At 35.4% G+C, this 17,754-nt stretch overlaps 1 protein-coding gene and 1 long non-coding RNA gene across 2 annotated transcripts in view; one reads left to right on the plus strand and one right to left on the minus strand.

Moving 5' to 3' along the window:
- The window catches only part of FOXO3 (forkhead box O3), a 170,689-nt gene that overhangs the window by 95,401 nt on the left and 57,534 nt on the right, over positions 1-17,754 (minus strand). The gene's annotated exons all lie outside the window — the stretch shown is intronic.
- Positions 10,309-11,046, plus strand: LOC116423157. Its single transcript, XR_004233638.1, has 2 exons — positions 10,309-10,339; positions 10,992-11,046. It is a non-coding gene; the product is annotated as an uncharacterized LOC116423157 (long non-coding RNA).

The raw sequence follows: 17,754 nt of genomic DNA on the forward strand, positions 1-17,754 counted from the left end.
GAGAAACACTGAAGGCAAAAAGAAAAGGGAATGGCAGAGGATGATATGGATAGTGTCATGGAAATAACAAACATGAACTTCAGCAGACTTCAAGAAATAGGGCCTGACATGCTCTTACCAAGAGGTAATGGAAGATATGACTCAATATTTGAACAATTTTTATGATAGGGTGGCTTGATATTCATGAGTTAAAGAACCTGAGTTCCAATCTTGAATTTGCTACTTTCTTCCAGTGTAATCTTAGGCAAATCACTAACCTTTCTGTACCTATTTTCTAGCTATAAAATGTGGGCAAAGTCTCTTCCAGCTCCAGATCTTATGTGTAAAGTCTTCCATAGCATTTCCTAAAGATAAACATTAATCATAAAGTGTACATTCTGGGGGTACAAGAAACATAATAACATTGACTAATCAGCTTAATAGGAATTTTCCTCCCCTTCCTTCCTTTGCCACTGTAGTATCATGAACCAAAGAAGAGGTTTGGGGCAAGGAAGAATGGCATCACAATCAGAAAAGCAGATTTAATTAGCAGAAACCATCGTTCTTTCTGGAAAATCTGTCCTTGTGATTTTAGAGAATTTTTCTTGGAAGAGAAGCCTAAAGTTGGACTGAAAAGGGAATATCCTACAAAAATTCACCCTCAAATAATTTCTTTAGCACCAAACCTGGATTTTTGCACCAAATAAGTAGTTAGATATAAAACATCAGAAATAAAACTAATTTCTGGGAAGAAACCTCCTCATACTAGACTAAACCCTACTTCTCCAAATCATCAATACTAAATTAGCTTATTTCTGATGCAGCCCCACCTTTTCTATATCTATAATTATTTTGTTTCTATCCTAAGTTGCTTTGTGGTACAATCTGACAAGATCTTAATTTGCTTGTAAAAATTAGGGAAAAACAATAATTACAACCAACCCCTAACACATTCTCCTAATAATTTGCAAAAACAATTAATTATCTAGCATCACAAACTCACATTACAATTTTTTGTGTGTGTGCATGTTTCTAAAAGGAATACATTTTATCTTTAATTGATTCCTGTGCCTCTGCCCTAATTCCATTTTGTTCTAATTTGCTATTTTACCTTATCTCATGATGGATACATACCTTCTAATTTGCTATTTTACCCTATCTCATTATATACCCTCTTAAGAAGTGTTCAGTTATCCCAGCTGCTCACTACATCTATGGAAATAATCTAAATACTCGTTAAATGGCTCAACTACCCTGATCACCAAATAGAACAAGGACAAAAAAAGCTTCTACAGGTCAATTTCAGGGCATCCTGTGCCTTCTAACACCCTCTAAAGAAGTTCACAGAATACTCCTGGCAAGATTGCTTTTGGAACTGAATTTATTTTATCTGAAAAAGTTCACTCAGGCCTAAGAAAACTTTTTGATTTTTTTTTAAGTAAATAAAGCCAGGAGGGCAGCACCCTGTGGAACAGTCAGGAAAAATCCACAAAACAGATGGCAGTCAGTTTAAAATAACTTTTTCTCCAATCTTTTCATCAGACCATCAAAAGTTATAATTTGCAGGTGTACAACATTGCTAACTGAATGTAGAAGAAGGCTCTGAAATCCCTATATACACAGTGCCTGAGCTTTATAGCCAGACATTAAAGTTCTGTGTTGAAAAAGGAAAGTTTCAGTGAAGAAAAGAAACAATTGCTAGAGAATGCAAGCCAAGTAAACCTGTTTCTGAAGAGAAAAAAGGGTTTTGGAGAAGACCTGAATTATCTAAACCAGCTGTTTGCTTTGGCTGAATTTGAGGTTTGCTCCAAATCACCAGTCAGGTCAGTGCAGGCCCTATTCGGTGTTTTTTGTTTTTTAAATTTTTTCTTTGCCACATCCATGTTAAATAGAACTGGATTCTATTCATCCTAGATGAGCAAATAGGTGACACAACTTCCCCAATTCAAATCTGGCTTCTTTAAGTGGGAAAGTTATTCAACTTCGGTTTGTCTCCCTTATCTTATCTATAAAAGGTGCTGGAGAAGGAAACAACAAATCATCCCAGTATCCTTGCCCTTGAAAACCACATGTGGGGTCTCAAGGAGTGGGACAGGACCAAAACAACTCAACACCACCAAAAATGGCTATTTCTCTTCAGGTCTCCTGCAGGGGTTATTTCTTCTGTCACAGTAGCTCTCTAAAAAGGCAGAAATGACAAAAACCCATATGAGTCAGCCTATTCTTCTGGGGAATAGCATAGATAAGAACCAAGGACATTTAATTTTCCAGTGGAAAAACAAATCACCATAATAATGCCTCCTGTATACCATGCTCAGAGTGTAGTATCCAGAATGGAAACACACACCAAAAACCCCACCTGTCTGTCATTCCAAGGATGATACACTCCCTTCACTTCAGGTGAATGTACTCAAAGGGTTAAGGAATGTCACCTAAAGCAAAATAATAAAATATCAAAAACACCCAAGCACAATCCAGCAAGAACCTTATAGGAATGCAAAAGTGAGTCACACAAAAACATACTTCCCTGCTTACTAACACAAAACAGATTAACAAGTTACTCTTATCTTTCAAATCCATCCTAATTTTGTTACTAACTAAAATCAAGGGTCTTCAAGTTTCTTCTTAGTACTCAGGAATAGTTTTTTCTTCTTTTTAGAAGTATTATAAAAATAACAAAGTTTCTAATCTGCTCAATAAATCTTAATTAAAAAAAAAAGATAATATGATATAGGGGAAAGAACATTGGAACTTAATTTAATTCCAAAACCCACTGCTTACTAGCTATGTAATTATGGACAAATCACATGATTTTTCTAAGCCTCAGTTTTCTCATCTGTAAAATGAGAATAATGTTCACACTATCAATCTCTTAAGGAAGTGAAGGAAAATCATTTGTTAATAATATACAAATGTAAGCATTAAGTCACCTTCCCACGTTTCTGATTTCGCATAGGTATGTATTAAATTATATATATATATATATATATATAAATATAAATTATATTTTCTCTTTTTTTATTTATAATTTAAAAATTATAGTTCAAATATTGAATAGGTCCAAATCCAAGCTCTACCATTAACTAGCTCTGGCAAATCACTTAACCTTTCCAGGCGTACAACACACCAGTACAAAACCAAATGAGGTCTCCTGGGGAGGTTATTTCATCTGCTTATCTTATTTATAAAATGGAATGAGGGTGGGGTGAGATACAGGGTTTGAACTCAGAGGTGTAACAAAGGTGAGATAATCAGAGTCTAACTCAGGAAAGAAATTTAGAATCTACTGACAGCACTTGCAGTCCCTCAAGGGAGCCAGGGGGAATTCCCCTCCTTCCCATGCTGCTCCCCACTCCCAACGGCCACTCAGCAGGCCAGTGTCCTCCCCATAAGCTGGTACACTGACTGTGGGTATCACTATGAATATCCTTCATGGGCCTCTTGTTCAAGGGGCTCCATCCAAATCATACCACCCTGCAATAACTGAGCAATTAGCTCCACACTGTGCAACCACTATTCATATCTATACAAGAACAGACACTCTTGACAACCATGATGCTCTATTTAAGAGGAAGGCTTCATCCTGATTGCAGTTCCATGGTTGGAGAACAGTGAATCCATGAGATGATGGCAGCTCTCCAAGGAGGGAAGGTGGAGGGAGGAAGAGAGGGAGGGAGGGAGGGAGGGAAGGAGAGAGAAGAAGAAGAAGAAGAAAGAGGAGGAGGAGGAGGAGGAGGAGGAGGAGGAGGAGGGGGAGAAGGGGAGAAGGAAGGGAGGAAGGGAGGGAGAAGGAAGGGAAGAAGGAAGGGAGGAAGGGAGGGAAGAAAGAAGGAAGGAAGAGAGGGAGGAAGGGAAGAAGGAAGGGAGAAAGGGAGGGAGGAAGGGAGGGAGGGAAGAAGGAAGGAAGGAAGGAGGGAGGGAGGGAAGGAAGGAAGGAAGGAAGGAAGGAGGGAGGGAGGGAAGGAAGGAGGGAAGGAAGGAAGGAAGGAAGGAAGGAAGGAAGGAAGGAGGGAGGGAGGGAAGGAAGGAAGGAAGGAAGGAAGGAAGGAAGGAAGGAAGGAAGGAGGGAGGGAAGGAAGGAGGGAAGGAAGGAGGGAAGGAAGGAAGGAGGGAGGGAAGGAAGGAGGGAAGGAAGGAAGGAAGGAGGGAAGGAAGGAGGGAGGGAGGGAAGGAAAGAAGGAAGGAAGGAAGGAAGGAAGATACTGAATCTGAACCTGTAAGGAAGCTAGAGGTTCTATTCAATGGAGTGGATGGGAAAAGACCTGGATTTGGAGTCAAAAGGAGTGGTGGAGCAGAGGTGCTTTAACAAATGTGGCAGTGTAACTTTGAAAAGTTAGGTAACTCTTCTAAGCCTCAGTTTTCTCATATGTTTAAATGTGTACTTATCTACTCTTCTAGGACTGTTGTGATGATCAAAGGAAGTAATTTATGTAGAGTGCTTTTTAAACCTTGAGCCCCAATATACTTTCCATCTCTCTCTCCTATTCCTGCTAAATCACTCTCTAGTCACAGAGAGAAACACTCAACAATGTAGTACATGAAGGAAGAGAATTAAAGAGCATTTCACCTATCTCTTTTTTCCCCTGGGCACTTCCATTAAAAAGCCACTTAACCCTTAGTTCTCAGAACCACTGCACTATGATGCTCTAAAAATTAGTATCTATTCACTTATGCTTTTTATATTAATTATTCCTCTTCAGGTAGCATCTCACATTCAAGTCAATACACACTTAAACATCTACCACTAGATATAAAACCCCATGGGCTCTTGGAACAATACAAACTTTTTTTTTTTTAATCAAGTAGCTCTAGTTCTCAAGAAGTTTACAATCTACATGAGGGAAGATAAGGATGATTTAAATGTGGATGTAGTAAGTACAAAGGAGACCTAGATAATAAGATAAGAATTAAGAAAATAAGAGATCTATAAGAAATTCAAAGAGGGAGAAGTCATGTTCAGGTGAGGGAATCAGAGAATGCTTTATGTAGTAAGGCAGTTCCTAAAACTGAACCTTTTGAATAAAGAGTGATTTAAATGGGAAGAAATGTGGAGCTAAGGGAAAAAAAGACTTGTAAGAATTCAGGATTGAAGAGTAAGGGAGGATGTGTCTAGTTTAACTGGGAAAAAAAGAATGCAGGAATGTGTTAAACCCTAGAGAAGGTAACAAAAGTTTTTTTTTTATTTTTTTATTTTTGAATAGCTGAAACTTTTTTTTTAATTATAGATTTTTATTTACAAGATATATGCACAGGTAATTTTTCAGCATTGACCCTTGCAAAACCTTTTGTTCCAACTTTTCCCCTCCCCTAGATGGCAGGTAGACCAATACATGTTAAATATATTAAAGTATATGTTAAATACAATATATGTATACATATTTATACAGTTATTTTGCTGCACAAGAAAAATCGGACTTAGACATAAGGTAAAAATAACTTGAGAAGGAAATCAAAAATGCAAGTGGACAAAAACAGAGGGAGTGGAAATGTTATGTTGTGGTTCATACTCATTTCCCATAGTTCTTTCGCTGGGTGTATAGCTGAAACTTTTAAGTATAATTATGATTTTTTACAAAAACCAAAATCTTGGGGCAGCTAGGTGGTGCAGTGAATAGAGCACCAGCCCTGAAGTCAGGAAGACCAGAGTTCAAATCTGGTCTCAGACACTTAACACTTCCTAGCTGTATGACCCTATGGAAGTCACTTAGCCCCAATTGCCTCAGCAAACACACACACACACACACACACACACACACACACACACACACCAAAAACTTAAGCAATATTAAAAATTTTGGCTTGAAAATAGGTCAAATTTCATTGAACAGCAAACATATAAAATATATGACCTTGATAATGGAAAAGGTTTTTCCCTCCACTTGCCAGTCTCTATCCTTTCAAAGATTGTGACACAATCCTATATGTGATAAAATTCTCTTTTCCCCTGCATCTTTCCCAGTCATTCTTGGTCTTTTCTTACACTGCTTCATGAATAGGCTTTTTCTGTCCCTCTATGGCCCAGTTCATCCTCATATAACAAATGACAGATCAGAAGCACCAAATCTGATACACAAAGCATTTTCAGTATTTTTTTTAATTTTAATAGTATTTTATATTTTTCCAAATACATGCAAAGATAGGGTAACAAAGTTTTACTATGATAATGTCCTTAACCATGAGAGCTTGCAGTTTGAATAATTGAGGCTTTAGAGTTGAGCGACCATTCTAGTCAAGGAAAGCTGGAAAAAGGGGGTAGAGGTCTGTTGTTGTTAATTTTGGTTTTGTCTTGATGAATTCAATTCTGAACATGATGAGTCTGAGACTGTCAGGACAAGCAGGAAGATATGTGAGTGAGACATCTTTAAAATTTAAAGTTAGTTACAACAATATTATTCCAGTCTGGTGGTTCAGAATACTAAACCCTATGACACAATAAGGCACAGAAAGGTAGTACGCCCACTGTGGCAACATAGTTCAGTGAAAGAGCAAGCTGTAATTCTTCAAAACCATTCTCTTCCCATCTCCCCCGCCTCCTGCCCCCCAACATACCCATGATTAACACCTCTAGGAGAGTTTTTTTTAAACCACTTTTCCTTCAAAGTTTTTTTTTTTTTTAAACCAAAACATGGTCTTAGTGATTTCATTATGATTTAAAAGTTTAAAAAAAGATGAAAGTAAGATGGAAAAATCCAACAGCCAGGCTTCCACGAACATTCCAACTTAAGCTGAATAAAGCAGAGAAATATTTTAAAAAAAAAACATAATATACAGAGATCTCACTTTTCAAACTTCTAAGAAACATCTATGGACAAGAACAATTCTGATGTCTTTAACAACCTTCATCTAATAGAGTCCAATCACAAACTGTGATAATTCACATGTACATAGTCTATAAAGCATTTCATTCATATATACCTACCTCCAGCTCCTAGTGCCTTCCCATTAAAAGTTCTTAGTATTCACATTGCCTTACATTCATGGGATGCAAACTCATCGAGGGTTATGTTGTGCTGGGGTTATTATAACTAATAATACTACCACCAATACAAAGCATTTATGGAGTGCTTTAACGTTTACAAAACACTTCATAAATATCATTTCATCTTATTCTCACAACCCTGGGAGATAGGTTTTAATATCCTCATTTGGACAGAACCTCTATAGAGTATGAACAGCAAGAGTAGGATTGGACAGAGATTAAGTGACTGGCCCAAAGTCATACAGTTAGTAAAGCAGAATTTGAACTTGGGTTTTTCTAACTCCAGGATCAATGTTCTACTTTAGCATTTTAGTAGGGATAAAAAGAGTAATAAGGATCGGATCTGTGATTTCACTGGCATAGAGAACACAAGGTCAGGAAACTCCCACTATACCAATCAAAGTACCTTTCCTACAATTTATATTACTTAGAGAGTTCCTAGAGTAGTGAAAGATTAATTAATTTGCCCAGAGTCATTGAGCCAGCATCTGTTAAAAGTTTCAATCTGAAACCTGGTCTTCCTAGTTTCCCTTTATCTACTCTAGGATAAATAGTAGGTGATTAATAAATATGTATTAATTAACTGATTGATCAATTTGCTCAGCTAAGATACCATTATCACCATCTATTTCCATTTGATAGAAAAAAGAAGTTCATGAGTACTCAAGGTCAAATAATAGTTCTTCTCACTTCCAGATCAATATGCTTTCTACTCTAACTACCATTAATACCACATGACCAACAATATAACCTCTTTATTGTCTCCTGGACATGTAGGAAGCAGCCACTAGTTTTGAACACTGAGTGCTGCTATTGTGTGAAGATGGCCTGGGTCTGTGGAACTGCCTAGACAGTCTTAAAAACAGAAGCTGCTTATCTAGTTTGTGTATAATCTGGGACTGACTGACTGATTACAGGTCATTTTCTAGAGTTCATTTGCATTAAGTATGAGCAAGGTGTCCCCCAAAATTCCTTCAACAATTTTGTTTTAGAACTTTGGTCAGCCATCTGAGATGGGAACAGAAATGATTTGCTAAAAACCAGTTCCAGAATTATCCGTGAATTCAATTTTTTGAGTTTTACAAGTGCATTATAATGTTAAAAATGGAATTTTAAATTTGATGTAGTATGATGTAGTGTGCATTTGAATGGGCAATAGAAAACCCGGCTTCTTTCAAGTCCCACCACAGCCACTTGCTGAAGCAGTCACCCAACCTTGAACAACTTCATTTAGCCCCTCTGCGTCTTGGTTTCCACCATCAAGAATAAAAAAAAATTGCACTGGATTAGAATCAGTATTTTTCCAAATAATTTAACCATGGAAGATAACTTTGGGTCTTGAAATTCTTCAAGGTTCATAGCTAACATTTCATTTGGGAAAACTTTCCTATGTGGGCCCCCCCTTTCCCTAATCAAATGATTTGTTTACATGTTGTTTTCTCTGAGAAGAAAATAAATTCATTGATCACAGGAGCTGGGTTTTTTTTTTTTGGTTTATCTTTGTACATTCATGTCCTAAATATTTGTTGAATATATCAATAAAATTAATTCTTTACTAAAGGATAATTATTTAAATGAAATGAAAACGACAAGAAGGAAACGTAACAGCTCCAGTTAAATTCTTAGGATTTTCTGTTAAAAATATTTTGGGTGTTCTTTTGGCTAAAATTAAATTGATAATAACAATTACTTAATTGTTCTTTCAATTAGCCACTTTAATTTCTCTATCTATGGACAGCTCTCTCATTAAGAATCAAGATATTCTATTTAACATATATGGAACTACCTGCCATCTAGGGGAAGGAGTGGAGGGAAGGAGGGGAAAAGTTTTGCAAGGGTCAATGTTAAAAAATTGCCCATGCATATGTTTTGTATATAAAAAGCTATAATAAAAAAAAATCAAGATATTCTGAAAAATAAAGTCCCAATATGCATGTCTTATTCATCTCAAGACCAGAAGAGAGGGAATTTATAGTAAGTTAGTAATTATAATTATTATTAGACAATCTTTTACCCTTTAGGCTTATGACAAATGAAGCAGCATATTATGATTTATGAAAGTATCTATTTGCAACATATTCACCTTTAACTGGTAAAGTCTGACTGAGACCCAAGTGCCAATTCATGATTATTCTTGTCTTGCAAGCCATTGGTTTTGGAGACTGATTAAAGTTAATTTCTAGAATGATCCTGTGTGGATACCACCATCTTATCTGCCAATATTCCTAATGAAGTAAAGGAGGGAAAAGATCACTAGCTTTCATACACTCATTCTTTGGGACAAAGCAGGCCCAGACTTGTAATATCATAAAGGGAATAACTATTTGAGAGAAGGAAAAGGCAGTTTCTTACAGATGAAATTTTGTTGTTACTTTTCTAAGCCTATAAAATAGTTTCTTGGGAGTTTGATTGCTATAGCACTAAATAAATAAATAGATTCGTTTTGTCATCTTTATTATATTTGATCGAATTATCTAAGAGCACTTGATATTTTTCCAATTGTTTAGATTTGACTTTATCTGTGTGGACAGTGTTTTGTAGTTGTGTTTATACAGTTCTTGACTTTCCCTTGGCAGATAGATTCCCAAATATTTTTTATTATCGACAATTATTTTAAATGGAATTTCTCTTTATATCTCTTGCTGTTGGACTTTGTTGATCATGTAGGTCAGTTTTCTATATGGGGTATCTGTGATTATAGTAAGATGCCCACTTCATTGTGCCCTATTACCCTCACTTTCTCAACTCTCATTAATTTTAAATAGGTAAATTAATTCACTAGTATTTTAATTTATTTGTAATTTTTGTTTGTTTTACATGTTTTTTTCATTTTTTTTAATGCCAAGGAGTTTAATAAACCAAAATAGACATTGCACTAGAGCCTGAGTTCATTAGATTTAACTCTTTGTTTAAGTGATATTTCAAACTTTTATCTGAAATTTCCTTGCTGGAAAGTATTCTAGCACCTACTACTGTTTGTTCATTCATGTAAAATAGGGAGTGAGAGGGGAAGGAATGTAACTATTATAAAAGTGTTTGACTATATCATTAAAGATATGAAAATGGGGAGATGGAGGGTAGGAAGAGAAGAATTTCTTTGAAAAGTGTAAAATAATGGGATATACCTTTCCAGTATTCTTTAAAGAATCCTTAATCAGAAAAAACAAAAACAAAACTCCAAACTAAACTTTCAAAAAGCCAAGAAAAGATGCAAACAAACATACATGCCCATTTTCTGGTAATTAAAACATATCTGAATGACTGGGCAAGTTATTTAAATTCTCAGTGCTCTCAAATAATTAAGAAGCTTATGAATTAGTTTTCCAACAAATGATGGAAGATTATTACATTTAAATATTTTAACTGATTTGAGAAGAAAAGGTTCTTATCACCTGCAAATCATGTACAAATACTATTTATGTCTTCATTTATGACATGTCACTAAGAGTGATGGAAAAACTGTTGTTGTTTATCCCTCATTCTTGAAGGTGATCATGAGTATCAGGGAGGTGACGCCAGGCTATGCAAGGTCACCTGCCTCTCTTTCTCCTTCGGAGCCAGGAGCCCAATGCAGATCAGGATGAATGCAGATGGCCCTGGATACAATGTTATTTTAAGCTTTTTAAGTTCTAAGAGGTTTCAATTTGAGGCAATCAGCCATTCAGTAGATGGTGGCTATGGACAGTAGCATATAAAGGGATAAAAGAGACAATATGAAGGATATCTAAGATAAGGAAAGGAATGGTCAAGCTTGAGAGAAAGCAGGTAATGCGTAAAATGGCAATATGCAGGAAAAAATAAAATACTGACAAGAAGCTCTCCAGAACACTGGGCAGAATCTCTACAAGGATTAACAGACAGACCAGAATTGAAGAGGATGGGCTACAATCTGTTCCAGTGAAGGAAATGTCTAATCTAGCCATAAGATTATAGATCCATCAAAGTAAAGAAATTTCATCTTACTATATTTGGCCCATTGTTCTACTTTGGAATACAATTTTGTCTAGTATATTATACTGCCTATTCCTCCCAGGTTCTTATCACCTGCAAATCATGTACAAATACTATTTATGTCTTCATTTATGACACGTCACTGATAAAAATGCTTATTAAAATAGGGCTAATAAAAGACCACTTAACTAATAGATTTTAATAAACTCCTTTGTCAATGTGTAATAAATTATTTTTTTTTATTAAAGGAAAAGTTTTATAAAGCTTAATCCAGTAAAACCCAGTCAAAATTCAGCATGTTGAAACACGGAAAACCTTTTTGAGGAAAGGCCCTAAGAGCTTTCCTCAAAACACAGTTCTGCCACAGTGCCAGCCATTGGGCAAGACTAGAATTGTTTGATGGTTATTATCGGTAGCATTATAGAAAGCCCTTAATCTTAAACTAATTACGGCCCTGCTGGCTAGATTGAAGGTGATTCTTAAACCAGCCACTGAGCTTCACTCAAATGTGGGGAAGTACATTTTTACATAAACCATCAACATTAAGAAATTTCTGGTCTCCCTAGGTCAAAGTATATCATCTACACCAGTCCATCTTCCATGTATCTCTTAAAGACCTAAAAGACATGTCATCCTTTCCCCTATCCCTACACCTATCCCATATAATAAACTTCAGTCGTTTCAGTCATATTCAGCTCTTCTTGATCCCATCTGGGTTTTTTTTTTTGTTTGTTTGTTTTGTTTTTTGTCAAACACTACAAAATTGAGTTTGTCATGTCCTTCTCCAGTTCATTTTATAGATAAGGAAACTGAGGCAAATGGGGTTAAGTGACTCATCCAGAGTCACACATGAAGTCCATGGTGAGTCTTCCCATCTCCAGGTCCAAGTGTCTATCCAATGTACCACCCCCATGCCCCTATTACCTCCAAGAAAATCTTTGGTTTATGAAGTTTTTCAAAACCTGGCCTCTTCTTCCTGCCTTTCCAGTCCCCTTACACTTTACTCCTTATCACATAATAATCCACCTATTTCAGTTCCAAGCTATTTCTCAAACAAGAACTCCCAACACATTCTCCCAACTTTGTGCATTTTTCACTGTCCGCCATAACAGGAATGTTGTCCCTCCTTGTCTCTGCCTCCTAGATTGGCCAGTTTTTTTTTAAATGCATGTTTCTGCAAGAAGTCTTTCCCAGTTTTCTTTAATTTTAGTGCCCTTCATCTCATTTGTACAAAATCATTTAAATATCATCTCCATTGGTGGAAACTGGGTTTTGTTTTGTTTTCTGTTTTACTTTTTAAAAAAAACTTTTTACTTTAATTATATCTTCAGTGTTTAATACACATGATGGGGATTAATAAAAGATAGTTGACTGACTCAGCCTTCTCTGGCTTCCTTCAAGGCTCAGCTAAAAATCCCAACCTTCTTCAAGATACCTTTTCTGGTCCTCTTTAATCCTACTATCTTTCCTCTGAGATTATCTACAGTTAATTCTGCATATATTTTGTTTATACACAGTTATTTGCATATTATCTTCCCCATTAAACAAAAGGACCATTTTCACACCTTTTTTTGGGGTGGGGGGATATTTCCTATACTTGATTTGACTTGATTCTAGATATGACTATAGCAACGCTAATCTACATTCAGAATGTGACGAAGAAAAACTAGTAGAAATATAACTCTTAATCCCTGGGCCTATAATAACTAACATAAAATTTACTTATAGAAGAAATTTATTTGTTCTCCAACAAATATTGGGCAACAATACCAATTTTTTTTTTAATTGTATTTCTAGAGAATATCCTGAAATTTATTTAAATTCAAACTGATCATTGATGTAAAGACACCAATGAAAGCAATCGAATTGAAAGCATTTTCTAGGAATTGGAATGTAGCTGACACTTTCTAATGAAATAAACTTGGATCCCAAGTTTCTCATTAAAGAGAGTAGCTGACAACTTCAACAACTGTCAGTAGCTTCTCACAAGAATTAAAACTAAAAAAGAAAAATAAAGAAAGGGCATTCCTAAATAATGTTTGCTTTTTCCACCTGTACAAAACTCCTTGAAAAGTCAGTGTGATTTCAAATGTTAATGTTATTACCTCCAGCAGCAAGAAAGTGGCAATTGTTCAAATCTTACTGAAGATAGAAGACAAGAAAGAAACAGCTAGGAACAAGTTTGGAGTGCAAATTATCTTTAAAAAGCTACAACAGAATCCCATCAATAGAAAAATTGAGGGAATCAATTCTGAAGTTTTTCCTTCCTGACTTTTTTCCATTTTCAGAAGCTAAATTTCCAGTAAGCCATTGGGTATAAGATGGACACCTCTCTATTTCACAGGCTCACAAATTTAGGGATGGGAAAAACCTTAGAAGTCCCTGAGTCCATCCCCACTCATTTTACAGATAAGGAAACTAAAATTTCAGTTCTATAGCATGCATGAGGGTGCGCATATATTTGGGGGGAGGAGTGGATCATGACAGAGGAAGTTAAAGGTCACAAGATCATAAATTTACAGTTAAGAGGAACCTCTGAGACCATCTAATCTCTCTTTTTACAGATGAGGAAATCAAGGCAAACACAGATGATGTAACTTACCATTATTAAATATGGGAGAATATCTAGTATTTAATAGGAGAAAAATTCTCCTTCTGAAGGAATAGCTGGTATCCCCTCACTGGATTTTTGCCTTATTTTTCTGAAAATTCAAAAATTTCTGCCTAAATATACTGCCTAAACACCTTAAAGCTATTATTCTTTTTCTTTTCTGAAGCTTTTCTTTTCCCTGCTTGGGATTACCCCATTTCAACCTGCCACTCAGGAAGTGCTAGGTCATTTTTCTCTCATCCACTCTCCATATGTGTCTGACTCAACAAGTCTGAGTAGGAAGTTAGCAGGGCTGAGACATTCAAATCTTTGATGGACCTGAGAATGACTCAATGAGAAATGAAGACATTCTTGAGGTTTAAGTAACAGGGTCAAAGGGCTCAGATTTTGCAGACCCTTTGATTCAGCAGTGTCTCTATCGTGTTTGTATCCCAAAGAGATCATAAAAGAGGGAAAAGGATCCACATGTGCAAAAATGTTTGTGGCAGCCCTTTTTGTAGGAGCAGGAAACTGGAAACTGAGTGGATGCCCATCAATTGAATAAATTATGTTATATAAATGTTTTGAAATATTATTGTTCTGTAAGAAATGACCAGCAGGATGATTTCAGAGAGGCCTGGAGAGACTTACATGAACTGATGCTAAGTGAAATGAGCAGGACCAGGAGATCATTGTACACAGTAACAACAATATTGTACGATGATCAATCTGATTGACATGGTCATCTTCAACAATGAGATGATTCAAATTAGTTCCAATGGTCTTGTGATGAAGAGAGCTGTCTACACCTCAGAGATTGTGGGGACAGAGTGTAGATCACAATATAATATTTTCAACTTTTTTATTGTTGTTTGCTTACATCAGTAGTTCTCAAAGTATGGTCTAGAGAATCCTGGGGATCTCTGAAACCCTTTTGGAGGGTCTACAAATTTAAAAATAGTTTTTATTTCCAATATGGTAAATGTCTATAAATATAATCCAGATAAACAAAAACGCTTTGGAGAGATCCTCAATAATTTTTAATAGGATAAAGATACTGAAAACAAAAGTTTGAGAACCACTGGCTTACATTTTGGTTTCTTTCTCATTTTTTAATCTGATTTTTCTTATGTAGCATGATAAATGTGGAAATATGTATAGAAGAAATGCACATGTTTAACCTATATTGGATTAAAATAGCTTACATGTACCTGGCAGACTGGGGCAATGGTACAGAGATGCAGTTCTTAAGGATGAGAGCACAGTAAGCAGATAAAGGGGATGTATTGTTAAGACTGTCTAATAACCCTTCTTTTCCCAGATCTGGCATTCTGGGTACTGTGGTCTATCAAAAATTCTTAAAGAAACTCCATGTCAGAACATAACTATGTTAGAACTAGAATGGTCCTTAGTTATTTTTACCTTTTAGGAGTTTAGTGTCAACAACCTTAGATTTGAAAGAAAATGGATTTAAATCCCATATTTGACAAAGAATACCAAATGTGATATTTAGGCAAATAACTTTATTTTGGGGAACCTCCAATTTAATCATCTCTAAAATGAAAGGATTCACAGTTTGGGATTCCTAAAATGTATGCTTCTACAACTAAAAAAAAAAATGCAATAGAAATATCAAATCTTGAGCTGGAATCCAACCTGGGTTTTAGCTAGGAACTCTTGTCCAACATCTCTATTGATAGAAGAAAATTCACAACTAATACAGGACATTCAGTTTTGGACTGATCTAATTTGGAGAATATTTTTTTCTTATTCAAACTAGATTCTGTTTCTTTGTGGCTTCTACCCATGACTCCAATTTCTGCTCTCTGGGGCCAAGTAGAGCAAGTCTCTTCCACTGGAGAATCCTTCAAATATGTGAAATGGCTAACCAAGAACTTCCTTCTCCAAGATAAATAGTCCCTCTACCTTCATTGATCTTAATATGAGACAATTGTGTGATATCAAAATCAACCAAATATATGTAAAATAAATAAGTTGTCATTCTCTGGGAAAAGTACTCATAGCTTGGGGTGAGGGGGAGGGGAGAGACAACAGGAAACATTTCATGTTTAGAAAGTGGCAAAACTGAGTTTTGAAAGAAATGAGGATCCTGAGAGGTAGCGATGGGGAAGAAAGAACATTTTAGACACTGGGATAGCTTGTGCAAACACACTGGTATGAGATTGTTATATGTGAGCAAGATAGCAAGAAGGAAGTCAGTTTGGCTGGATCAATTCAACAAATATTTATTACTATCTTTATCAAATTCTTTGCCTTTTCAATGATGAAAGAGGGAAAGGAGACTGTCAGACAATCTGGAACTCAAAATTTTTTTTTAAAAAAATGTTAAAAATTGCATTTTATATGTAATTGGGAGAAATATTAAAATTCAAAAATCTCACAAATATTTATTACACACTATGTATGCTAAAGGTCTTGTATAAAGCACTGATGACACAAAGACAAAAATGAAATAATCCCAAATAACAAGATTTACAAAGGGCTTTCATTACAACAATCTTCTGAAGTGAAGTTGTAAAAATATCATTTGGTCAATGAAAAAAATGAATGGATGAAAATCCATTATCAATGAAAAAAATATCATTTTAACAAATAAACAAACTGAGGCTCAGAGATACCACATAAAATGCCAAAAGTCACACTATCAAGAGCTGGATCCTGAATCAAGTTCTCCTAAAGTTAAGACTGATGATGCTTCTTTCTATGATACCACATGGTCTGTCTGATTTTCCACAGATGTCCTTATGTGCTTTTTAAGTCCTATTTACTAACCATCTATAAGTGACAAAACTTTTCAATTAAACTGATTCAGACCAGGATTTTACTCCAACTTTTCTCCTTATTCCTCCTTTCAGCCTTTCTACTAAATTCCACTAATTCTGTCAATAAATTTACAAATAATGACATGGTATCATGAATTATTCCAACCCACTGTATTACATGGGGGGACAGATAAAAAGAGAGTCTTTAAATATGTAATTATAAATACATATTCGGATTATAGAAAGCAACTAGTATAGAAAGTAAAAATCATTGAGCCAAAAGAGCTTTAGTCTCAGCAATACTTCTGTAACAAGAGTACACCCCATTTTTTCATTGAACAACATACTTCTTTAGTAATTCTGTGACAGTGGTCCTTTTTGAAAACGAAGGAAGAATATATAATTGGGACAGTACCACCAAAGACCAAAATGAAATAACCCTTAACTTCTAGGATCCAAAATTCTATTCAAATCTCTCAGGTCCCTGCATGCTGACTATATTTATCAATGTTCATAATTATTTGTTTTATCTCCTTATAACACTTCTACATTCTTTGGAAGGCATGTAGTGCCTCAGAATCTAACATAGAATAGCATGTTGAATAGTAGGTACTTTATACACATTTGTTAAAATAAATGTGCTTTGTTTATCAGAAATTTTTCCCAGCAAGAGAAAATAGGCAAAGTAGGCAAAGGAGAAAAGAAGGTGGGTTTGGGTCAAGAAGATTGAAAAGTTATTGATGAACTTGGCTGCCATCTTTAAAATACTCATTTTTACTTGCTACTATAAATATTTCCAATTTGGAGTTTTAATGTATATTAGATTTCCAGGAGAATAAAACTGTAATAGGAAAGAATTTATATAAATTAAACAAAATAACTAAGAACCAGGAAAACAATATACACAAAACTATGACATTGTAAACACAAAGAATAAAACAAAACTGAATATCGTGTTATTATAATGAACAGGCTCAGTACCAGAGGGAAATTGAACCAAATGGATTTCCCCAGCTTTATTACAGAGATAAGGGGCTATAGATGCTCATTAATCTGGCTATGCTGCTATTTTTTCCCTCATTTTTAAATCTTTTTTAAGTTACTGGGGAGGTAAGGGAGTTTGGGGTGTTTTTTTTGGGGGGGGAATTGTTATGACGCAAAACAAAAGTATTTATACTTTTTTTTTTAAGTAGGTCTTTTGTCACTCTTTTCAACAGTGAGGCAAATTCAGGCCAATTCCAATGAACTTGTGATAAAGAGAGCCATCTGCATCCAGAGAGAGGTTGACTGGAGACTGTGGATCACAACATAGTATTTTCACTCTTTTTATTGTTTGCTTGCATTGTTTTCTTTCTCATTTTTTTCTTTTTGATTTTATTTTTCTTGTGCAGAATGATAATTATGGAAATATGTATAGAAGAATTGCAGATGTTTAACAAATATTGGATTACTTACTAAGGGAGGGAGAGGGG

The sequence above is a fragment of the Sarcophilus harrisii genome, chromosome 4 (genome assembly GCF_902635505.1).
Source record: "Sarcophilus harrisii chromosome 4, mSarHar1.11, whole genome shotgun sequence".
NCBI classification, from domain to species: Eukaryota; Metazoa; Chordata; class Mammalia; order Dasyuromorphia; family Dasyuridae; genus Sarcophilus; species Sarcophilus harrisii.